Source organism: Pan paniscus, chromosome 18 (genome assembly GCF_029289425.2).
Source record: "Pan paniscus chromosome 18, NHGRI_mPanPan1-v2.0_pri, whole genome shotgun sequence".
Lineage (NCBI taxonomy): Eukaryota > Metazoa > Chordata > Mammalia > Primates > Hominidae > Pan > Pan paniscus.
Window position 1 is genome coordinate 81,095,224 of NC_073267.2, and position 25,093 is coordinate 81,120,316.

Consider the following 25,093-nt stretch of genomic DNA (forward strand, 5'->3'; position numbering starts at 1 on the left):
CCCTGACCTTTGATGAGCGAGGGGTCAGCGCCTCCGGGAGGGCCTGGGCTTTGTTCCCGCCGGGGCCGGTTCCCGGGGCGGCGCAGGCCGAGCGGCGAGGGTTCCTGGCCCCAGGCGGGTGCGCGGGCCCCCCGGCCTGCCCCAAGGCCCGCGCCCCGAGCGGAGCGAGCGCAGCTGAGCGCCCGGGTCCCGCGCGCCCCTGTGCGTCCCCGGGTCCCTGCGGGCGGGCGGGCGCGGTCGCCGCCGAGCAACCCGGCCTGCGCCCGGCACGACTGTAGATGTCAGGCTTTGCCCGGGGAGCCGAGCGGCAGCGGGGCTGTGAGTTTCAAATTAACCTTCCGCTTTGTTGCTGTGTAATGTGGATCCCCGAAGGCCCCCCGCCCCGCCCGCCCCCCTTCCCCGGGCGGTGCGCGCTGCAAACTGCGAGTTGGGCTTCATTTACATAAAGCGATTCCGGGCGGGCGGCGGCAGAGGAGGAGGCGGCGGCGGCGGGCAGGCCGGGGACCCGGACGCCAGCGCCGCGCCCCGTGGGTGAATCCCCGCCGCGCCCCGGGGACCTCCCTCCGGGGACGGGCCGACCGCCAGCCCCGCCGCCACCATGAGCTCCCCTCCCCTGTCTCCGGGCCCCCTGCTCCTAACCAGAGCCACCTCCGAGTCCTGGGGCCAGCGGGAGGTGGGGAGCATGCCGCCTGGGGTGGGTGAGCTCGGGGCTCGGGTGCCATTGGAATTTCCCGTTGTTGCGCATGGCGGCGCGGCCCCCGGACCTGCAAGTGCCGCCTCCCTCCGGAGGTGCGCGGAGGCTTGGTGTGCCAGGTGAGTGCAGCCTCCCTCCGGGTCCGCGCAGCCGGCCTGGAGCCGCGGGCAGGTGCTGCGAGTCTTGGCTGAACTTCCCATTCTCTGGGGGCGTGTGGGGGAAGGGCAGGCTGGATGCACTTGAACTCCCAGACTCCAGTTGCCACCTACCTAGGGTGAGAGCGCCTAAATTCCGCTGGGCACACAGTAAAGCTCTTCCTTCCTCCTTCCTTCCCTTCCCTCTGTCCTCCCCTCCCTCCTCCTTTCCTGAGTCTGCTTTTGGATTAGTTCCTGCCTTCTGAATACTTGTGGTACTGGTGTCATTTAGAAGTTTGGGTGCCTCCGCCTAAAAATGCACCCTTTTCAGCCCTGGAGAAGTCGCTGGTCAGTTCGAAACAATGTGAAGAATGCACTTGTGGAGTAATTAAAGGGAGAATCAGAGTTTTGGAGCTGGAGGGCACCTTTGGAGATCATCTTGTCCACCCTCTAATTTTAGTTTTTTCGCACTCTTGGAAAAGTCAGAGCATTTATTTCCTTGGGCAGGGGCGGGGTGGGGAGCTGATGCAAAGGAGAGAGTCAAGATTTTTATCCTGTTAGGAGGAGGAATGCCTATGTTTAGGTCAGTAGCAGAAAAACAATAACAACAAAAAGAAGCATTGTAGGCTTGGAGGGAAACGAACCTTCTGGAAAATGGTCTTTTCTGCCTTGGACACACCTGTGTTATGATAGGAAAAGGCCTGGAGGGCAAAGACTGCAGCTCATGCATGGTGTGTGCTAAGAGGGAATTGCGTGGCACAGTGGTACCTCGTGTGTTAAACTGGCTTAAGTGAAAGCCGTGAGCAGGTGAATCCAGGAGGGTCATCCCTCCCCCCACCCTCTGTGTCATTTAACAGTCCTTGAAGACTCCCTAAAGCCACTGACAGAAAACCCCAGAGAGGACAGATGGCTCTGCCTGGGCACAGAAGGAAGGCCTCTCCTTCAGATTGGGTCCTGCTTGTCAGAATGCACCAGGGCAAAGCCTTGAAGGTAGATTGTGAGAAAGTTACACATCATCTTATTTCTCTCTATGCTTTGAGATCCTTGGAGACAAGTCACTAAATAAATAGAGTATAATTTAAAGCTCACCCTAGCTGGGGAAACTCTGTTTCCTTGCCGTCAAGCAGCAGGTGCGAGTTTGTAGAGTTGGCCCCTCGAGTTCCCTCATTCCTGAATTCAGGAGGTGTCAAATCTTCATGTTCATTAACGGCTGTGGTTTCTGGATAGGTTTCAAGGGAAACCCTGAAAATCACGAGTTCCAGGAGGCTGGGCTGGAGGAGGACACGAGAGTGCTGTGGTGGGGACTGCATTGGGTAGGAAAACATACACCTTCCGAGGTAACGTGATCAAGAAAGGCCGTAGCAAGGAACGTGAGTCTGCTCCTTGTTATCAGAACAGCCACTGGCAGCCTGAGATTCTGAATCCCTCTTGCTACTCAAACATGAAAAACAATTAAGGCAAAAGTGAGGTGTGAGGGAAGTCAGGAGACCACGGTTGCAAATAATTGAAGGGTTTCAAGAATGGGGTCTTCACAGAGTGGTACATACCTGGGTGTTTGCACGCCTGTATTTGTGTTCATTCTGTTTTGCAGAGACCCTGCAGGCACCCTTTCAGAGAGTGTGTAGCTATGATGGCCAAAAGAAACTTTTTCTCTCTCCCTTTGCTAAATTACAGGACTAAGGAGTTCTCCTCATGGTGTTTCCAGCATAGTTTTCAGAAAGCATGTAAAGTGCCTCTCAGAGTGGGCTGGGGTCACACTTGGCTCTTTTATTTAATTACACAAGTGTTATTTAACAACATGGAGCAGATGCAGAAGCGAGCACTTTTACACTTTAAAAACAGCCCTTTCAGAATCACAAGGAATTAAGTGACTTGGAGACCTTCTGTCTTTATGACATGGGTCACTTCCCTCTCTCACCAACCCCCCTCACTTTTTTTTTTTTTTTTGAAATGGCTGTACTTTCTATGAAATAGAGCTACTGTTTTCCATTTCTCCTGAAAACAGTGTTGATGAACAGGGAACTATTGAGAAACACTTGCTAACTATTCAATAATAATAATAATAATTAATAATAATAATAATAATGATAATGTAAATCCATGCTGCTTCCCCAACCACCTGAAACTTAATTTTGGTTCCTTTTCTTCCATTTTTTTGTTTGCACAAATGAATGTTAAGGGAGGGTTGGAAAGGCCCAACTAAAACGGTGCCCTCCACAGGCCCCTGCCTGGCTCTTCCCACCAGGACAGTGAAGTGCCTGCCTTCTTGCTGCTTTGAGGTTGAATTTAACTGCTGTGTCAACTCAGTGCCAATTGGACAGCCCAGTGGCAAGGAGCTAAAATAAGCGAGATTTAGTTTTCATCATTATGACTTTAAGTGATGCTTGCTAGACACTCCCAGGACCGGCCTGGCTCATCTTTGGTGACCCAAAAGTGGTTAGTTCATTAGAATAAATCTGTGATTACAGACTGCTGGAAAAGTATTTCTAGGGCTAGTGGTGATGTGGCTTAGTTCTAGCATCCAGGAAACATGTCCTTATTGTCACTGTGTGCAGTTGTTCCTTTTTGGTGTATCTTTCAGGGGTAGGAGCTTTTTTTCTTCCACCTACAAAGTATCAGTAAGAATCTGGAAATGCTTCAGGGCTCAGAGCAGACCCTTACTTAAGAAATTATTTTTATTGCACAGTTGTAACAGTGTTATCTTAAAAAGTAAATATTTAAGTGACTAAGCAACATTTTGTAAAAGTGTAGGGAACTGGCTTGAATTATTTAAAGGGGAAGAAAGTGAGCTGTCTTTATAAAACTCACCTTTTGGCCAGGCACGGTGGCTCATGCCTGTAATCCCAGCACTTTGGGAGGCTGAGGCAGGCAGATCACTTGAGGTTGGGAGTTCGAGACCAGCCTGATCAACATGGAGAAACCCCGTCTCTACTAAAAATACAAAATTAGCCGAGTGTGATGGTGCATTCCTGTAACCCCAGCTACTCAGGAGGCCGAGGCAGGAGAATCACTTGAATCTGGGAGGGGGAGGTTACAGTGAGCTGAGATTGGGCCATTGCATTCTAGCCTGGGCAACAAGAGCGAAACTCCGAAACTCCATCTCAAAACAAACAAACAAACAAACAAACAAACAAACACTCACCTTTTAAGAGTAACTCACTTGTTTCTCAGCTCTAAGGATTTAGCTTTGACTTGCAAGTAGGCAGCAATGATTCTGGTCTGAACAAACTTATATAAACTCCATCTCACCCTCACTCGTACTGCACACTGAAGATGCCTGTCAGTAACCTGAAGAAGTACAGTATGTGCTGTGGTTTATGCTTTCATTTGTTATTAAAATGATTGCTTGCTGTTAGCCTGGCCTATTTCTGTGATGTTTGGGCCTGTTGGCTTGCTCTGGTTCCTAAGGCTGGTGCAATTAACCAGGATGGGGGCGTTACTGTAAAAACACAACAGGAAGGCAGATTCCATTACAGTGAACTTCATAGGGGTATCCAAATGCTCTGGTATGAGAATTTGGTGGTAATGGTTATTATTAGAAATCACAGCACAGCTCAGAACCACCGTCCTCTGCCTGAGTTAAAAAACTGTGGTCAGGGGAAATGGGAACCCAGTTTTAATAGAATCTAGGCAAGGGAATTCCTTGGCAGGAGCTAGTTTAAATCATAAAGGGCGCCTGTTCTGTCCAAAGCACAGTGTCCTGTGTCCTCAGGCCACTCAGATTGAGAAAGGAGCACACAGAAGCTACGGTTGTGTCAAACCGCCCCGAGGGAGAGACCCAGGCAGAAATCTTGGCTCATTGGCAAGCCACTTTCAAAATCCAGATTAAAGAGAAGCACTACAAAATCAACAACTGTCAGAGGGCTTTTCTCTATGATTTAAAGTTGACTGCCAGATTGATCTCTTTGAACATGTGCAAAGTGGCAATCAGATGTTGGAGGGCTTCTTTGGGCTAATATGGTAAATGACTTTGATATGGACAGAAACTGAGGACAGAGGTGCAGAGCAAGGCTTAGTGCCGATTGACAGCAGCACTGAGCTGAAGCTTCAGAAGTAGGGAAACGACCGGAATGTTTCTGGTTTTCATTCTTTGGGCCAGGGGACAGGTGGGTGAGGACAAGGCCGTGGTCTAGGCAGTGATGGGGGTGTCTCTAGAGAGTTATTTGCCCAAGGAAAGTACTTTGGCTTTTAACATTTAAAGGGGATTTTTTTTTCTTTGATGTTTCTGCCTTTCTTTCAGCCTTCATTCATGGAGTTTCTTGCTTTTACAAGAATAAGGGCTCAAATAAAAACAGGGAGGGAGACATAGAAAGTTTGCGAGATGGCAAATTCAGCCCCATTTTGAAGCAAGACTTCTGTTTTGTTGGTTTTAACCCCAGCCCGGGCCTCTTAGCAAAATGCCTGGGCTTCATCTGCCTTTTGGGTGACCCCCTCTCCCTGTCCACCAGAGGGTCACCACAGCAGTCTCAACATGAGGATTACTGCATGGGGGGTTTGATGTGTGCCTTTCCAGAGGGGCCTTAGCTGGCTTGCTGTGTCCTGGAGGTCTTAGGTGGTTCTGCTGTGCGTTCTTTGAGCTTTGGTATTAACACATGTGCTGCCTCTGAGATTTGTCCATCCTTTTCCCTCCCTGGAGTCAGGTCTAAAGCTTCCAGTGAGGTGGGCAAAACATCTGCCGCACTCCCACCCCTACTCCTGGCTGCTGGTGGTTTGGGATGAAGCCACTGAAACTCCCTTGCAAGGCCACACCTTGAGAAGATGGGCCAGTGCTGGGATGCCTCTCACTTTCTATTCTGCTTGGTTTCTGGGAGGAAGCTAATCACATAAGGGGCCTAAAGGCTTTCTTAACTGGTGACCTGGAGTTTAATTGTAAGTGGGTCTTTCGGGGCAGCAGTTAGGAATGTATGGATCACCTTCAGTCATCTGCAGGGAGACTTGGACTGGAAGTGGGAGAACTGGCTCCACTGGACTCTCAAAAAGGCTGTGGAGTTTTCATCTGCTGCTGATTTCATCCACTGTCCCAAAAGTTATCTTGGCCACAAACCTTTGATCTGGGAGTGAGACCCCTCGCCCGATGCTTCTAGGGCAGGAGTCAGTGACTGCCTATACCCGCTGTTCTGTATAGATGGGAGAGGGTGTTAGTTATTGAGTAGGGCTGAGTACTTGGGGTGATTTGGGGTGGTTAGGCATGATTGGGGCTTACACACTGGAGGGGTCATGTATAGCCTTCTTGATGGGGTTCTTTCAGGAAGGAGGAGGCAAAAGAACAGTTTTGCTTGTTTCTTGGTTGTTCCTGACTCCATCCAGGAGTGTAACTGGAGAAAAATTCTTCTGAGTGTATCAGTTAGGCTGGCTTTTGGATAGATGGTCCCCGGTGCCCATCTCTATCATAGGCTCTGCATTTCAGTAGGAATATTCTAGTTCAGAGGCGACTGCCTCTGTCTTCTCATTTGAATCTCCTTAGTGGAGAGGCAGGAGGCAGATTAGCTGAGTGCAGAAAGACCAAGGGGCTTAATCTGATAGTTGATCTCAGCCCTGCATCCCCCGAAAAAGTCATATAAGTGCCTGTTCAAATATGGAAGTCTGTCTCCCTTCAGTATGCAAACATCGCTTTTCAGAAGCATTTAAACTCCTGAAAGTCTATAAAAACCACATATGTGTAGACATGAACTGAGCTGCTCCCCATGCTTCCGGTCTCCTGAGTGGCCTATTTCTGATGACTTCTCCCTTCCCAACATCTTTGTCCCGTGGAAGTTGCTGAAGAACACATGGGTGCCTTTCTTCTCCATCTCCCAACTTCTCTTTTTTCTTTTTTTAAACAATTGTTCTTAACTACTCAAGAAGCAATGCAAGCCTCTTCCACCATTTAAGGTCCTGCTTCCTAAAATGCTCTTTGGCTCAAGGCCTTGGTTCTTAATGTACATTTGGCCTTGACTGGAGGAATGGTTTCTGCTTCCCTTTTAACAGCTCCGCTGTTTTTTGTGGAGTATCTGCATCAGTGTTAAAGTGTCAGGTCAACTTTTGGACACTTCAGAAGAGGCTCATGGATTTCAGTGTGTGCGGCAGGAGGTTGGTGTCACTACTCAAGCGACTGCTTTTAAATGCCATCTCTGTTCTGACGGAATCTTGAATAGTGTCCCCTTATGTTATTTGATAACGTAATTGAGATGGGCATTGATGAAGACTTTCAATCTGTGTACCTGACTATATGAATGTGTGTTACCTGGGCCCCTGTTGGTTTGTTTTTCATAAGATAGTATTTTGCCCACTTAAAAAATGTTGTTCAAGTAAAGGATGGCAGAAATGACAGTAGTAGGGTCACCTCAGCCCTGCACACCCTTTTTTAACGGAGGAAGTCGAAGCTGGTTTTTCCTTCAACAGATAGGAAATCCAGAGGTATATTTGGGGAAAGCAGAGAACTCTTAAACCTTGTGGGAAAGGACTGTCAATATATTTTGCCCTTGCTGGTGAAACTATAAAAATTGTCCAGACAGTGGAAAAATTGGGTGACAGAGGAAATCCTGGTGCGGACTCCCAGATGTCTAACTGGAGGGAGGTGTGGTCTTCCTCATTGTTTGAAGGTAGGAAATAATTATAGAATAAAACAGGGCAGGGTCTGGCTGAGGACCAGAGCACTGCTTGTGAATCCCCTTCAAATGGGGACTCAACAGTGAATGGGAGAAGCAAAGGTGAATCAAAAAAGCCCACTCTTTGGAAGGGTGGCCTCTGCTCTTTCCTCTGCTATGGGCCTTACACCCTCTGCTGAGGCCATCAGTGGGAGGCCTGAGCTGTGTGACTTTGGACCAGTAATTTAACCTCTTTGGGCCTCACTTCTTTCATCTGTAAAATGGGCCTAATGCATACCTTACATTTGTAGTGGGAAGTAAATGAAATAGGAATCAGGGCTTCATACCACTTCACATACTGAAAAGCCTCTCCGGATATTGGCTGCCATCTCCATGCCCTTTTCATTTCTTTCTTCGCTACTGATGGCCTCTGCTACCTTTCGTTTCTTACCACCTTGGAAGAAATAAACTAAAAGGTCCAGCAATTCTGTTCTTAGCCATGGGGTGGAAATAGAGCCAACTCCTTTTGACATCTTTGCAACCGTGTTCAGAAGTGAAAGAGTCTGAAATAGATACAGTGTCCCCCATCCACCCCAGCCCTCCCCTTCTGTCCCCCTCCCCAGGCTGGCAGGCGGCCCTCCAAGTGAGCAGCCTACTCAATGACCCACCTAGAGAGGCCTTCCCGGGCTGGCTTGTGTATGCTAATAGGCCTGACTTGTCCTGGCTTGTTTGTAGTGATTTGTGGAGGCATTTATATGCAAATACTATCAACTTGCAGAGTTAATTATCATGTGCCTCCCCTCTACCCCCTCCTGCTCGGCCTCCCAGCCTGGCTGGGCTGTTCTCATTCAGCACCACGCTCCTCCTGTCTTGGCCTCGCCTGTCCCTTGCCCTGGCCCCTTCCTATACCTGCAGGCCCCATCACAGCTCCTTTGCTGCTCCGTTGCCTATTGCAGGCACCCAGGGCTAGCCTGTGTGGTCAGGCATGGTGAACTGGGCATGCCAGTGACTCCCCCAGTTCAGACTCTCTGTTAGAGGCCTACTGTTCCTTGTGGGGGAGCCTGCCTTATGTTGCTTTGAGTTTTAAGCCCCATTTTTACCTACTAGCTTGAAAAACAGAGCTGCCCAGACATAATCAACCCTTGACACTCAACCCAGTCTGGTGACAAAGCGATTATAGTTTTTAAATTATTAGTAGTATTTTCATTTCCTCACATTGCTTATACCGCTCAAACTTATGACCAGTTCTGAGCTCTGGAGAGAAGCCATTTTGCAAAGGGATGTCCCCTCATGCTCCTGGATATCTGAGTATTAAAATTTTGCTTGGGTTGTGCATGGTGGCTCATGCCTGTAATCCCAGCCCTTTGGTAGGCCTATGCAGGATTGCCTGACCTCAGGAGTTCGAGATCAGCTTGGGCAACGTGGTGAAACTCCATCTCTACTAAAAATAAAAAAGTAAAAAAAGAGATACTTGGGTGGATCTCAGGCCTGGTCACTTCCTGGTTGTGTGTTGGCACTGTTGATGTTTGGGGATAATTGTTTTTGGGGGGAGTGGGCCACCTTGTGCATTGTAGGACATTTAGTATCCCTGGCATCTCCCCACTAGATGCCAGTAGCACCTTCTTCCCTTGATGTGACAATCAAAAATGTCTGCAGGAATTGCCCACTGTCCCTTGGGGAGGCAAAATCACCTCCAGTTAAGAACACCTGAAATAGAGGTTACATTTGCTTCTCCTGGTCTAAAGCAATGGCAGGTTCCCGGCCACTCCCCCCATTTAAACACCTTCACTGCAGCCTGGGAGTTGAGCAGCCTCTGCCTATGTGATTCCACCTGATAACAGATGATGCTGTTTGCTCAATTTTACACTGGTCTTTTTGGCATTTAAAAATGAAGAATCTGGGCTGGGTGTGGTGGCTCAAGCCTGTAATCTCAGCACTTTGGGAGGCAGAGGCAGGCGGATTGCTTGAGCTCAGGGGCTTGAGACCTGCCTGGGCAACATAGGGAGACCCTGTCTCTACAAACTTTTTTTTTTTTTAAAAATTAGCTAGGCTCGGTGGCATGTTGCCTGTAGTCCCAGCCACTCAAGAGGCCGAGGCAGGAGGATCTCTTGAGCCCAGAGGTTTGAGCCCAGGGGTTTGAGGCCAGCCTTAGCAACATGGCAAGACCTTGTCTCTACAAAAAAAAGACAAAAATTAGCCGGGCGTGGTGGTGCACGCCTGTACTCCTAGCTACTCGGGAGGCTGAGGTGGGTGGATTGCTTGAGCCCAGGAAGTAGAGGCTGCATTGAGCCATGATTGTGCCACTGCACTGCAGCCTGGGTGACAGAGTGACATCCCGACTCAATAATAATAATAATAATAGTAATAAAAAGGAAGAGTCTTTCCTTTTAGAGCATGGTAATGTGCTAGCACTTGAGGTGGTAACATTTTCACCTCTCTAGTGCTGTCCAATAGAGAGAGAGAGAGAGTACAAGCTTATATGTAATTGTACATTTCCTAGTAGTCATTCATGAAAAGTAAAAAGAAACAGGTGGAATTAACTTTAAAACAGATATTTTCAGCAACCCACGATTTCACCATGATGTTCTGGTCTCAACGCTCAGAACCAGCCCCATGTCCAGTGCTCAGAAGCCGCGTGCAGTTGTGGCCGTCATATTGGATGGCTTAGTTCTCAGATGATTCTGGGCCTTTGCAGCCATGACGTCAGGTCATTTTCTACTGTTACTGAGTCAGGGAGGAAGTTTTTTTCTTCTGTTTATTCTCTGAAAGGTAAGTCCTTCCTTGGCTGCACAGCTGCAGCTGAGAAGCGGATTCTGAAGGGGCAGGGTCTCTAATCTCTAGGGAAGCTCCCCCAGCCTCCACGGTGGGGAAGCCCTCTAGACAGGATCTTGGGCTGAGCCTGGATGGTTGGGTGGGGGAGTCAATATTCCGAGGGACCCGTGGACTCTCGCACCGCACAGACTAATGCTTCAGGTTAATTTTGTGTACAAGGTCCCCTTTGTTGGACAAGGGGATGAAAGTCCACAGCTGTGACTGGAAAGAGGGGAAGGACCCTCTGGGATGACCTTGTTTTGGAGAGTCTAAATGGAATACTAATGGCCGAGATCTAAGAAGGGTGATGTATGTGTGTGTTTGACTGGGCTTAAAGATAAGGTGAAGAGTATTTTAAAAGTTGGTGTGCAGCTTCCCAGATAACCGTATGCCTGGGGCCAGTTACGATTTATGGCAAGCTGGTAGTCATGGCTGTGTGTTGGTCTCACTTTATCTTTTGAATCCTGGCTCTATAGCTTAACCGGTGGTGCTCTGTTTGTTTATTTTATCTTTTTTGGGTGGGTGGGGGACATGGGGATCGGCCAGGTTTTACAGTGAAGCATAGCAGCATTTTATAACACACGAAGGGCTGTTCATATTTCTGCTGCTGGGTGCCCTGGGCTGTGTCACTTTTTACTGTCCCTAATGATAGCACATACCGGGGTGTTGCATTCTAGAGTTTCCAGGAGCCTGAAGTGCAGGCCCCCATCTTGTACAGTGCCACAAGCTTGCCAGAGCTGTGAGCCGGGGAGGAGGTGTGGAGGCCTTAATATAGCTCCAAGCCCCAGGTTTCTTTCATCTCTGAGGTCAGCTTTTTCCTGTTGCCTCTTGACTTATTGAAACTGTCGCCGGGCTGGCCAGCACACCCAGCAGACTTTCCTAGTAAACAGAACAGCCCTGGGTGGCAGGTTCTTCGCTTTTTCTAGACGACAGATGAGCAGTGGGATCTTATGTCACTCAGTGGGACATTTCATCTCTCCTCTGAGTCATTCCCTAAAAACCGCTTTTCTTAGAACTTAAAGAGATGCAGAATTTTACAGTAACCGTGAAATTTCATGGATGCATTTGAATAGCAACCGGATATTTGAATACCTCCTTACCCCAGTATTCCTAAGGAAGAACTTTACACTGAAAAATACTCCCAAACTTTGTGTTTGGAAAACGTATGTTCTTGAGCTAGTTTGGACTCCGCTTTTAATAGTCGGGTTGTGATATACGGGTGTATCTTAAATCTGGGGTTCTCTTTTATTTGTGCTTTGACAAGGTATAGTTGATGGGAGGGTGGGGTGAGGGTCTTTTATTTGCGCAGCAGTAAGGATGAAATGGACAGTTCTTCTGATTTTTGGATGTAGTCTACAAAAATAGCTTCTCTCACAATAAGTTGGCATAGGAAGTTTGCGGATGTGTTTTTTTGGAGGGTGAGAGATGTGGTCTGACTTCCCTCAGACTCTTCGCTTCACCTCTTGAGTAGGCCACGGCCATCTGCTTTAACAATTTTATTTTTTTCATTTTAAATCCTCAAAGACAAAGGGACCTGGAAGTTCAGACCTGTCCTGCCACATTCCTGAGTAATTTGGTTTTGATTAACCCAAGGAGAAAAGTTGGTTTCTCCTAGCGACCGACCGAGGGGATCAAAGCGCCAGGAGGGGCAGTTCCCCTAATACACCCAGTCCCCCTCCTCCCTCTCTCCTGCCGGCCCCTCTCCCCCTCCTCTTCCTCTACCCTCTACCTCCACCTCCCTCCCCCTCCCTGGGCCTTTTCAACCTCCCCCTCTTTAGAAGCTGAGCAGGAGTTATTTCCACTTTCTGACTCTCACAGAAGTGGAAGTGTATCATAGAGCTTTGGATGGACAGACCAGGGAGAAATACATCCCCCCACCCATCCCTTTCTTCCTAAACTCCTTTTCCCCCCACAAAGCTGCAGAGCGCATTCCTGTGCTAATCCGGCTGCTGGAGGAATGCAAATGGCTGTAATTGTGTGCCTCTGGACCGGCCTTCCGCATCTGTGCAGCTTTTCTTCTTTGAGGAGGTGGCTAAAAAGTTCATTTACATAGAGAAATGAGACTGGCCTTGTGATCCCTAGTGGCAGAATAGGGACTTTCTAATAGGAAAGGGGCCACATCTGTGCTGCCTGCACCTTCCTCCCCCAGCCCTCCCCAGTTGTAGAGAGAGAGAGACAGAGAGAGAGAGAGAGAGTCTGTCTATGCGCGCGCACGCGTGTGCTGTGTGGTGTGTGTGTATGGGGTGGGGGAGAAGGTGGACACCAGGCCCCTGCTGGGCATATTTTACAGAAGGGCAGTTAAAAGGGAGAAGTCTTCTCTTGATAGTAAGAAATCAGGCTGGAGTAGGAGACGGCTTACTTTTGGACAAGCCTCGTGGGTAGTCCTGGTATTAAACCACAGTAAATGACTTATTTTTATTTTGTTTTTGAGACAGGGTCTCACTCTGTCTCCCAGGCTGGAGTCCAGTGGCACAATCTCAGCTCACTGCGCCTTCCTCCTCCTGGGTTCAAGCAGTCCTCCTGCCTCAGCCTCCCGAGTAGCTGGGACTACCAGCGTGGGCTGGTTTTCCACCATGCCCGGATAATTTTTGTTTTGTTTTGTATTTTTAGTAGAGACGGGGTTTTGCCATGTTGGCCAGGCTAGTCTCGAACTCCTGAGCTCAAGTGATCCACCTGCCTCAGCCTCCCAAAGTGCTAGGATTACAGGTGTGAGCCACAATGCCTGGCCTATTATTATTTTTTAAAAGCATGCTGTGGGTCCCAGAAGTGATTGATTTTTTCTTAGTTTATACTTGAGTTTGGCAGTGAGTTGTTGGATACTAAGATTGTTCAGCCCATTTAAAAGTATCATTTGGGAGCCCAGTACGTTGTAGCTTTAGGGAGATGTTCAAGACAGACAAGAGAAGTCTGTCTCAGTCATATCCGAGAACACTTAGAATCCCGCCTGAATCTGAAGTTGAAAGACAGGCAGAGGTTCTGAAACAGGACCATCCAGTAGAAATACAGCGTAAGCCACGTAGGTAATTTTAGATTTTCTGTTAGTCACATTAAACAATGAGAAACAGGTGGAATGAATTTTCATAATACATTTAGCCCAGTATATCCAAAAGGTTATCATTTCCACAGGTAATCAATATTAATAAAACTATTAATGAGATATTTTACATCCCTTTTTTTTGTACCAAATCTTTGGAGTCCTGTATTTTTATACCTTCAGCACATCTCTATCGAGACAAGCCACATGTCACAGGCTCAGTAGTGACAAGGGTCGGTGGCTACCTAGTGGATGGTGCAGCTCTGGAATAAAAGATTGCTGCCCTGTGCTCTTCTGAGACATTCTATTGATGGAGCCAAGTCAGCCATCACCCCTGTGACTAGCTGCTTGCATTTACTGGGGAACGGGTGCAGGCTCAGTCTGCACACAGCGGGTTTGGTCAGAAATGCCTGGCTCCCCCGACGTGCTCATGAGATTGTTAGGAGATAGAACTGTGACATTGGGGTGCCAGTGTTCTGTAAACTGCTTCCTGGTGTACAGGTGGGGGTGCTCACCTGACTGTGAAAACCTTCCCAGAGGCAGAAGACCAGCAGTGGCAGCAAGGCACGGGCCACCTCCTCGGGGGACAGCCCCACTCTCATTCATTCCTGTGAGTGCTAGTGTGTTTGTTACAACAGACTTACTGCTTCATGTATATTACTGAAATCACAGACAGGGCTGCAGGGAGCCTCTAGAAACGCTCGTTTCACCCTCTCCGTGGTGGGTTGCTAGTTTGGGGCAGGAGGAAGGCATGAATCTAGAACCTTCTACCTGTAGGTAATTGGTGTGGTTTTTCTGACTTCACAGTCATTTCTAGCACCACACACACAGGCTTCCGGTTTGGCTAGTCCAGGGACTGTGTGGTGCATTGCTTGGAGGGACTTTCTCTTGGAGGCTCTAGTGCCCCCAGGATGAGAGTTGTAGGAGCTGCCACTGTTGGGAGGGTCACTGATCCCAGCAAGAAACTTCCCCTCGCCTTCTTCTCTTAGTGTTTATTTGGATTTCTGCTTTCTTGCCTTATCTTGATGCCGCGGAATGGAAACCTTCCCTAGTCGAGGACCAGTGGGTGTCTCTCATTGGAGGAGGAGAAATGGAGGGACAGAGGGTGACATGGAAAACTCAGAAACAACCTTGTCCATGAGAATCAGGGGTGTAATGGAGGCAAGAAGTCCCATCCTAGACTTTTTTTTTTTTTTTTAAAGTTTGTTACAGTTTTTCTTGTTCACCCAGAAGTGACTTCTTTTCAAAGCTAAATGATTTCAGCCTTGGTACCATTACAGCTCTTCTCAGTGAAATAGCAAGGAGAACTGTCGGCTGGCTTCTAGCAGAGAGCGCCACTGTGAAATGTACCCTAGAGAAGATGCTGCTTTCAGATGCTTTCAGAGCGGCCGGGAAGTCCTGGAGTCTTCTCACTGTTGATCTTAGCGTTCCTTGGTCAATACATGTGACAACAACAATTTTCCTTTGCCATTGCTGTTCCCAGAGCACCCAGCCAGCCTCCTACGATTTGAGGGTCTCCTCTAGGATGCCAGTGGGATTTGTGCCCCTGGTAAGCTGAGAAGCGGGTGTGGATTTGGGTTTGGAGGGAGGTAGGTATCGAATTCCTTTAACAGGCTGGCCTCCTGGCAGGCAGGAAAAAAACTGTGAAAGTGTGAGGTGGAAGGGGCCCCAGCGCTGGCCTCTGCTGGGGACAGAGCATCGCAGCTGTCTGACCCTGGGTGAAAAGTTCAAATCTGCATTTAAAAGGAGTGCCAGTCCCCCCCACCCCCCGCCTGCCCCCTTCGCCCCCAGTCAAGTTGAAACTGTTCACGTTTTAGAGGATATGATCAGGCCCTGTGCTGGGACACCAGGCAGCCCCGCTTCACTTCTGTCAAGACCCAGTGCTGGGGGGCGGCGGGGGAGCTGCTCAGCTAAGACGCAGTTCTTGAATAACAATAGTTGTTGAGGACGAACCCTCGGAGGCGCCTGGAAGGGAGGGGAAGTTTCTCCCTCAGTCAGACACTGGGCATTTAACCCCTTTTTCTCCAGGTGCTTGGCAAGGCCGTTCCTCTTCTGTCCTCCTCTCCAGGTCATTGGTGGGTTATGTGGGGGTGCTGGCAGGGCTCCAGGGTACTGGGGGTAGGGGGTAAGGAGGTGTCTGGCAGCTGAGGTCACCTGTCCATGGAGGGTGGTGGAACTCAGGCCTGGAAGGGCTGCTCCCCTGTCGCGTGGGGTCAAGGAGGGCCCAGGCTTGGGGAGAAACTCGGGTGGGTTGGGATGAGAGCCTGGCTTCTGTTTTCCATGCATCTACCTTCTTCCTTCCCCATCCTGCTCCTGCTGCCCGGCACCCAGTGGGGTCTGGCCGCAGCCCTGCCTGAAACCCCCTCCACTGGGGCTCTGATTTGTTTACTGGAGCATTAGGTGAATGTAAACAGTTCAACCTCTCCGGTTTTATATGCTTAAAGGGTCTGAGTGTGAATACAAATGGGTATTAGGCCCCTGTGGTTCCAATGACTGTCCTCCACCCCCTCTCGTTGCTAACTAGCAGGTCTTTAACCTGCTGGGGGGAGGAGGAGGAAGAGAAAGTCCTTTGCAAGCCTGTGGACTCTGGGATGTCTCTTCTTTTTTTTTTTTTTCCTGTTCTTTTTTTAAATGCTGAGCTTTAAAAAGTGATGTTGGGAGGCCCCCATCTGTAGGACTGAAAGTTGAAGAGCACGGAAGAGGAAAGCTGCCCGCTCTGGGGAAGGCTAGTTATTTTGGTCTCTTTTTGGGGATTAAGAGAAGTTTTCTAGGTTCCTGTTACTTTGTCGCATGCGCTCGTGAAGTCTGACTATGGCGCTGAGAAATCCTTTAGCACTGGGCAGGTGGTCGAGTATATCTCTGGTTTTTTTGTTCTTTCTGAATCTTCTTTTTAAAAGGGTAGTTAGGAATGGATGCCTTGTATGACTGTGGTCACTAGGAAAGGGTCTTTAGCCAGGTTTTTGTTTTTGTTTTTTGTTTTGCTTTTGTTTGTGTTTTTTGAGACAGGGTCTTGTTCAGTCACCCAGGCTGGAGTGTAGTGATACAATCATGGTTCACTACAACCTCCATCTCCTGGGCTCAAGCGATCCTCCCACCTCAGCCCCGCAACCCGAGTAGCTCGGACTGTAGGCATGCATCACCACGTCTGGCTAATTTTTTAATTTTTTGTAGAGACAGGATCTCCCTGTCTCCTCGGCATCCCAAAGTGCTGCAATTACAGGCGTGAGCCACTGCGCCCAGCCTATTTGGCCAGTTTTAACACATCTTCTTTTCTCCCTACTAGAGTAGGACACATTTTTTTTTTCTTTAGGGGCTCTCAGGAGCTCATAAAGTTTTGAGGCAATGCCAGGCCACTTACTCTTACAAGGTTCTAGAATGTGCATTCTATTGGGGTGCTGCCTTCCCTCTGAAATCTCAGTGCCCTCACCCCCCTTCCCCACTCTAACTCCTCCCATTCTCTCCACACCTCTGCCCTCTCCTTCTAGCAAGGGTCACAGTGGGCCTTCTTTTCAGCCAGAGGGCCCGTGGTGACCTGCAGAGGAAGGAGCAGAGGATCTTCCGCCCTGCACACCCGCGTTCTGGTTCATGCATTCAAGGCCCGGCTCGTTCTGTTTGCTGTGGTGGCTCTGAGTCCAGTCACGCCATCATGGGGGCATTTTAATTAGCAGTGCCTTAGTCATTAGTGAGTTATTGTTTTTGTCTGGAAACACTTAAGTACTGTTTACTCGATGTCTCCACGAAATGCAAAACAGCAATTAAGCAGAAATTTGTTGTATGAGGCAGGGACCAAAATGGATCATCAAAAGCAGGTTGTGGTTCCTCCAAACCAAGGAAAATCGCTTTTCCCTTTGGCCTCCTGATACCTGGAATGCTCCAAACCCTGTCTTTCTTCCCCGACCTGCCCCCTAGAGTTACTGGCTAGAAACACTCGGGAACTTCGTGTTTTCCTGCGTCCTTCCTTCCTTCGCTGGTGTGAACATTTGGGTTTGGTGAAGTGTGAATGTTTACTTCCCCCCCCGCCGCCAGACTTTTTTGGTCGGCTACCTGGGATATTTCAAAACATTTTCAAATGAAGATTAATTATTTGTGAAAACATTTGTGATGATTTATAGAACTTGAGTTCGTTTTCTTTACGCTTCTTGAGACCAAGTGCCATTGTTAGTCTGATAGATCCTTGTGACCTCTTGGGAGTATTGGGATGCTGAGATAAATATCCTATTTACCTAAAAAGTAATCTGTTTATGGATTGGTAAGAAAGAAGCCAAGGCTAGGAATTCTGGCTGCAGTAGAATGGAGAGGTAGCAGGAAACCACACAAGGGGTGGAGAAGTGTGGATCTTCTGTAACTTGGACGAGTATGACTGAACCTAAGGAAGGAATTGCTCCTTGCTGAGACACAACACAAAACAAAAATCCCAAACCAGCTTCAGTAGGATTCACCCCCTCCCCAGGGTACAAGGTTTATGGAAAATGGAATCCCTGAGAAGGCTGAGAGGGGCGTGCAAGGGAGGCAGGTTAACTCCAAATGTATCATATTAGCCTTCTTTGCAGGAGACACATTGGTACGAAACTCTTGGTAGCAAGTTGGTCATTGGGGACCCTAGTTTCTAACTGCTCTAGCTCTGGACTCATGCTTCCTGTTTCTTCTTCTTCTTTTTTTTTTTTTTCTCTTTTCCCTTCAAACAATATCTTCTGACTTCCAGATTTCTGATAAATTGATAAGAGGCATTGCGTGAGTCAATAGAGCTGTAGACACTTTGCCAATATAACCCTGGCTCTATTGATCTGCCAGTAAATTAAAGTCTTACTTAGAGGCTGCCGATATTTCTAATCTCCTGCCTCACCAATTACATCCTCCCAGCTACCTGGAAAGAGGACTTGAGCCTTCTAACCTTTTTGTGGTGGTTGCGGGCGGGCTGCTCTCCTTCCATGGAACTGGGGGCACTTGCCTTGCTTATCTGGTAGGTGAAGGGGCAGCGTGGAGGAGAATGAACCTGCTTAACTCCTTATATGGGATCTGTCTCCGTGCTATGAGATTCATTAGTAAAAATGTCTGGCAAAGCAATTCCATTGTGGTGGTCACGTACATTTTATAGCAAGTCTCCAGGCCACTCTTGCCCTTGGGTGGGCTCCAAGATTGGAGGTAGAGAAAGTTGAGAGTAGCCGGTCTTGGGGATTATCCTGGCATATTTTATGGCTGTCTTCCACTTTAAAAAAATTTGTGAATAGCCTTTCCTTTGCCCTGGGAGGAGAATGGGTGTTTGGATTAGATGTTGGGTTATTAGTGTTTATCACTTATTAAAACAAAACATGCCTAAGAGTTTGTGGAAAATTAGAGGATCAAAGAGGAGTCCCAAGATACATGAGGAAGGATTCAAGTGTGTTTATGTGCATGCTGCTTTTTTTGGAATTTGTTTTGTTGACATTTTGCATTCTCCTTATTGGAGCAGAGATATGACAGAGAAAGAACTCATTTTTTGTCCATTGTAACTTTTGCCAATGTCTCCCCTCTGCCACTTCCCAGGCCAGCCTCTCTGTCGTTGGCATGAAGTTGAGTAATGACAACAGCCACCTAAAGATGTCCACGCAGGAACAGTGGGGCTGATCGAGTTCCCTGCCGGGATTCCCACTTGGGCGATGGCCTTGTGAGCAAATCGTTTGTCCGATAAGCTCTTTTCAAGTCCCGTTTATGTGGTTGGCTTTGGGAAGAAATCTCCAGATAAATGCTGTTTTCTCTCTAATACTCCAGAGCGAAAAATCAATGGGAGGGATAATTCCTTCCCTCGTCCAACACACACTTCTTGTGTGTTTCTACCTGTGGCGTCACTCACAAAAAGTTTTTAAATAAAATATCCAGTCCTGAGGTCTCGGCTTTTCTCCAGCATTTCAGGGAAGGGAGCTTTAGGAGGCTCTTGTGTCCCCTTTAGTAGAAGGAGCAGCATGGACCCTGTGACCAAGGAGCGTTTCTCATTTTCCTCTTTTTCACTCTCCTTACCTCTCAAGAGGCTGAAGGTGATGGCGAACCCAGGTGAGGAAATGTGGGAAACACGCCAGTGTGGTTCATCGATGCTAGCTGCATTTGGGAGGTGATAGAAGGGGCCTTGGGGTCCCAGGAGCAGGTGGGAGCCATTGAAAGGACTCCTGTTCCTAGCAGAGGCTTTCAGAACTGCCCCCGGGCAGCCGAGATGGCCCCATGTTGAGGCAGTGGAGAGGGTCTACCTTTGGTGAGGTCTCCTCTGCTGCTGGGCTTGAGGAAGGTGCACTTGTCTCCCCTGGGCTGAGTGAGTGAAGAAGATGTTAGACAAGCAGAAACCTCAGGAGGCTGGGATTGACTTTCCCCTTTGTTTGGATTGCATTGTATTGTAGGAGGTGTTGAAATCTTGTTCACACCTGTCGAGGCTGAAGCCTGGCTTTCAGAGCAGTTTGTAACAAGACTTCTGTTGTTGTTGCCGAAAAGGTTTCCCTGCTCACAACAGAGGAACTTTATTGTAGCAACTTGTTAATGTTCAATTAGGCAAATTTTGGGTGCCCCAGGGCTGTGGGAGGGCCCCTGCTCACTTTTTCTGGGCGGCCCACTGCCCCCTTTCCCAGGGATGGGCCCGGAGAAGCAAAGCCTGTACCATGGGCTTCTTGGAGAGCCACCAGTGGGGGTCTTGGCAGAGCTTGAGAATCCCTCCGAGCAGTTGAGGTTATTGGAGATGGAGTTCTGTGTCTTGAGTTCTAACAATCGTCCCCTGTCTGTTGGTGCTTTGGGGCTCTCCCCACCCTTGGGTGTGGCCAAGGCTGTGCCTGATGCATCCTTAGCCTGTGGGTTGGCAGGAGGAGCGACCAACCCCAAACCCGGTGTGTGGCAGCCCCAGCATCACACTGCCCCGGGCTCTGGAGCCCTGTTCTTCTTTGGGATCTGAGCCTGCCTGGCCACACCTGGGCATGTTCTCTGGCTTTCTTCCTGGCAGGACTTCTCCCGAACAACTGTCCGGCACCTTGATGGATGGTGTTTTCCACCTCCTGGTGGACTGAGGTCTTGAGACCTTGGAAGGGGAAAAACAGGAAGCTCATTTCTCTAAATAGGAGGTCTGACTCGGAGGTGCTTATGTTTTCCCACATGAACATGGCTGACAGTTGTCTTCATGGTGGAAAAAAGGGGAATCTTGGGACTGAAGCTCTGTCCCCACACCCCCCAAAAAAAGGAGAAGCCGCAGGGTCCCAGAGGGGCCGTGTCCTATCCTGCCCTGCCCTGACCCGACCCACTGTCTCGGTGCAGCTGGGACCTGGCGGCCTGGGAGGAGGTGGGAGGTGGGTGCTGGCTCCCCTTGACTCTGGGAGGCGTCTGTGCTGGGAAGGCCTGGTTCTGTAAAATATGGTCCCCGTGGCAGCCTCTCTCTGCAGTGCTGAGCGATGAGGAGTGCAAGGCACCCGGCAGTGTATTAAACACTAGTTGAGCACAGGAGGGGCAGTATATCACAGGAGAGAGATAAGCAAAGTTCTCTGATAGTGGATCAATAAAGGTTAGTGACATCATATCTCAAAGTGAGGGAACCTGCTTTCTGCACAGCCATTTATCAGATCCCAGCCTGGAAGGGCATTAACCCCTTTCTGGCCAGATTTCTTCTTACTGAACACAGACCCAAATTCCTTCTTGGTGGTGGGGGCAGTGGGGAGGATAGAGGGTGTCATTTTCCCTAACGCTGTATTTAAGGAGGACTCTTCACATGCTGCTTTCGGAAATGCCTTCTGCAGTTAGCATATGAAACCAGCTGTGGCTAGAGCATGCATTGTGTATTTATGGAAAGTTTCTTAACTTGAAATTTTGTGCAAAAATTCCCATAAAAAGGCATTCCCATAAAAAGGCATTGTTTTCTAGAGAAGTTTGAACACCCCGCCTGCATGCGCAAGCTGTATTGCTGTCAGATACCTGGAGCCTGGGTTACGTTTGGTGTTTGCTAGGCAAGCAATTTTGACTGGACTGGAGAGTTAAAATTGTAATAAGCCTGGGAATGATCACGGTTTGTCTTTTTTTGGCTTTGTGGTATTCTGTTAGTAGATATTGAGAAGTCTCCCAGCAATCTGGGATTGGCAAACTCTAGTCTGCGGGCCAGTTCCGACCCAACACATGTTGGCGTGGCCTGCCAACCAAGAATGGCTTTTACATTTGTAAATGGCTGGTGGAGAATCAGAAGATGAATACGATTATGGGACATCTGACGATATGTGACGTTTATATTTGTGTTCCTAAATGTTCATTGGCAAACAGCCGCACTTGCTTGTTTGTGTTTTGTCTGTGACCACTTTCATGCTATCGTGTGGTGTAGGTGAGTAGTTGCAGTGAGAATGCGTGGCCTGCAAGGCCTGAAATAGTTACATGGCTCTTTATGGGAAAAGTTTGCCAACCCTAGTCTAGGCTCTAGCTCCAAATCTTCTGCTAACTAGCTGTATGACCTTGGGTAAGTCATGTTAGTTCTCCTTTACCTGTGTTTCACTGGTCTCTGGAATAAAATCTTCTCCCCTAGCGATTCCAGGGTGTGCTGGGACTCAAATAAAAATGGATGAGAAATGGTTTTGAAACATAGCTTGCATTTGCAAAGTGTTTACTATTAAATGAGCAGACCCTTTACTATGTGTGTGTTTTTTTTTTGTTTTTTTTTTTTTTTTTTTTGAGGCAGTTTTGCTCTTGTTGCCGGGCTAGAGTGCAATGGCATGGCACAATCTCGGCTCACTGCAACCTCCACCTCCCAGGTTCAAGTAGTTCTCCTGCCTCAGCCTTCCAAGTAGCTGGGATTACAGGTGCCTGCCACCATGCCTAGCTAATTTTTTGTATTTAGTAGAGACAGGGTTTCACCATGTTGGTCAGGCTGGTCTCGAACTCCTAACCTCAGGTGATCCACCCGCCTTGGCCTCCCAAAGTGTTGGGATTACAGGCGTGAGCCACTATGACTGGCCTTTCTGTTTTTGTTTTTGAGACAGAGTCTTGCTCTGCCCCCCAGCCTGGAGTGCAGTGGTGTGATCTCGGCTCACTGCAACCTCCGCCTCCTGGGTTCAAGCAGTTCTCCTGCCTCAGCCTCCCTCCCAAGTCGCTGGGATTACAGGCGCCTGCCACCACACCTGGCTTTTTTTTTTTTTTTTTTTTTTTTTTGTATTTTTTGTATAGATGGGGTTTTGCCATGTTGGCCAGGCTATTCTCGAACTCCTGACCTCACGGGATCCACCCACCTCTGCTTCCCTAAGTGCTCGGATTACAAGCGTGAGCCACTGTGCCCAGCAGACCCTCTACTATTTCAGCCTATCGGAGACTGCCAAGACATGGGTATGTTCCTTTTGGGAAGCATCGAATCTGGCGTGAGAGGTTGAGCTTTGTGGAGGTCACATAACTTGTCTCAATCCTGTGTCACATTGGGTGAAGTTTGAGTCTCAGTCTGTCTGAAAACTTGAAGGCATGCATCTTCCCGGAGTGAACATCTTTCGCTTTGCAAGGGAACATCAATTTTCCTCAGTGACCGCTGTGATTTTTATCCTGAAAGAGTTGGATCACTTTTCTTTCCTTCCCACCAGTGATTTATAGACAGGGAGAGCAGGCCTTTTCCTGTAGGTCTCTGACTGTTTATCTTTTTCGGTTGGGCCCTGACAATACTCTGGCTGGGATGTTCATGTTGGCTGGGGTGTCAGGGGGCCAGATGCCAGACCTGCAGCCCAGGGGTGCCTGGGGGAGGGATAAGGAGGCCAGAGATTCCAGCCCAAAGCTAATGGGCTGATGTCCAAGTGGAAAGTGTATTTTCATTGAGGAAGTGTAGGCATTAGAGGACCCTGGATTACTGTGTGATTGTGCTGTCAATACTGCTGTATCGAGTCCGTGAGGGCTCCACAATACGGGGAAACACTTAACTCACTGCTGCTGCTTATTGAGAAGCCAATAGCAATTTACTTGCTGACACTTGACATCAAATCCATTCCCAGAGGTGGAGCTCTGCAAACCACCATGGTGTCCCTCCCCTTCCCGGGCCCCCTCTCTTACCTTGGGTGTCTGCCCATGTGTGAGTCCTGCATGGGCTGGTGGCTGCCGCCGCATTGGGAAGGACTTGGGGCAGGGCAGTGCAGGGCGGTCGTTGTGGGGAGGGGAACGTTCCTGTTTAACTTTCATAGCTGACATGACATTTTCTTCTCCTCCCAATTGCTCTCATACTCATCTTCTTTCAACAAGTGCTAAATGACCCTCCCTTCGTTCCCCCTGCGGTGTAAGTCTTCTGCGTGTGGGAACTTTCTCCTCTCCATAAAAAAGTTAGCTCCTTATAATGGATACATGCGGAGATCATATGTGGGAGAGGGCTGAGGAATGTCTCGTCTCCAGGAGGCAGGCGGTGTCTAAGGGGCAGTCAAGGCCGAGGGGTATTGTGTTGGGGAGTAGAGAGCTTCCCATACAAGGTGCAGGGCCTTCCTGGGCCCACCTTCTGGGGGACATGTAGCCGCTGCGCTGTGGGATCTGGCACAGCCAGACCCTCTGGTCCTCCTGTAATTCTTCGTGGAGTGGAGTCTCTCTGCAAAGTGTCTGGCTGCTTGACTGACTGTGTTTTTACATAGCCAACCTGTTGAGATACTTTCAGACCCTGGAGTCTTCTAGAATAATCAGCTCACAAATCAGGGTAACCCGCTTCTGGGAGGTGGAACCCGACTGACACATGGCGGTTTAGGGGTGACCAGCCCAAGGCTGCCATTGGATCTGGCTTTACTGAGTGCTGGTGAGATTTCGTTTTATCATTGCATTCCCAGTCCTCGAGAACCAGTGCCCTGATCCTTTCAGTGCAACTCACGTGGGCTTATTTGCAGCTACCACTTGGAGATCAGGGACAGGAAGAACTGGGCTTGGGTAGTCAATGGTGCATGATCTCAGACTCAGTCTTCATGGGTGGTGCCTCCTGCCCGTGGCTGGGGGAAGGAAGGGGAGTGGAGACTTTGCCTGCGGGGCATAATGAGGCTTGGTGGAGACTGGCCATCAATTCAGTGGCGTCTGCTGCCTCCCATCTGGAAGTTTCTCCCCAGCTGGGAGATGGGGCTGCCTCTTCTCTTCTTTCACCCCTCCCTTCCCCCATCTCTCCTTGCTCACCTGCCTCTTCGTTTCTTTGCCAAAACACTCCAGCTATTTCATTTCTTTCAGGAAGAGCAAAGCTGTGTGGATGTGAGATGAGGGGGCTCCGTGGACTTTACCTTGTCTCCAGTGACCTTGATTCGATGCAGACTATGGAGCAAGTGGGTGAGGCAGCCTCTGTCTCTGCTGTTTATTTAGCGCCACTGGCATGTGCATGTTGTTTAATGGCAATACTGCACGTGCCTTGTTTCCAGGACGTCCTTCTCTGGGAAGACAGAGCGCTCAAAAGAAGCCCTTCTACCCAGTCTACAGATAGGGCGGGAGGAGCTGGTGTCCTCCCCGTAAGCCTGTCCTGAAACGGAAGTGTCCCTCGGAGCTTCCTTGCATTTTGTTGCCGTGGATGGAGCCACGTGGCCTTTGGGCTGACGTCGTGGTGTGTGTGGTCGTTGCAGCCTTTCTTTTCCTTACTCTAGGCTCAAGGATTGGCCTGGGTGGTGGCAAGATGACATGAAGCCTTTGAGGTTATGGATTTGAGCTCTGATTCCAGCCATCTTCAAAATACTCACTTTAAGCCTTTTCTAAGCGCTGGTTTTCTGTAAAGCAGAGGGTCCTACCTGAAGGATGCATTAGGGGTCTTCCGGCTCCTAGGTGTGTGACCTGCGTAAGCACAGTGCTGCCTGTAGCGCATCGTGGGAGGGAGCCAGGGGCATTGGCTGTTGCTTTGGCCCTCGTGGCTTATGATCACAGTGTGCACACTTGTCTTGCTGTGCTTATCTTA

General features: G+C 49.1%; 1 protein-coding gene across 3 annotated transcripts in view; it reads left to right on the forward strand.

Annotated features, from left to right (window-relative positions):
• The window catches only part of ZFHX3 (zinc finger homeobox 3), a 272,637-nt gene that overhangs the window by 10,224 nt on the left and 237,320 nt on the right, over nt 1–25,093 (forward strand). Inside the window, exon 1 of one of the 3 annotated variants that reach the window (XM_008954876.5) lies at nt 487–813. The exons of 1 other annotated variant lie outside the window; for it this stretch is intronic. The gene's annotated coding sequence lies outside the window, so the exon portion shown is untranslated. Of the gene's footprint in view, nt 1–486; nt 814–25,093 lie in introns of those variants that run through there. One more of the 3 variants, XM_034940595.3, reaches the window with a different exon arrangement.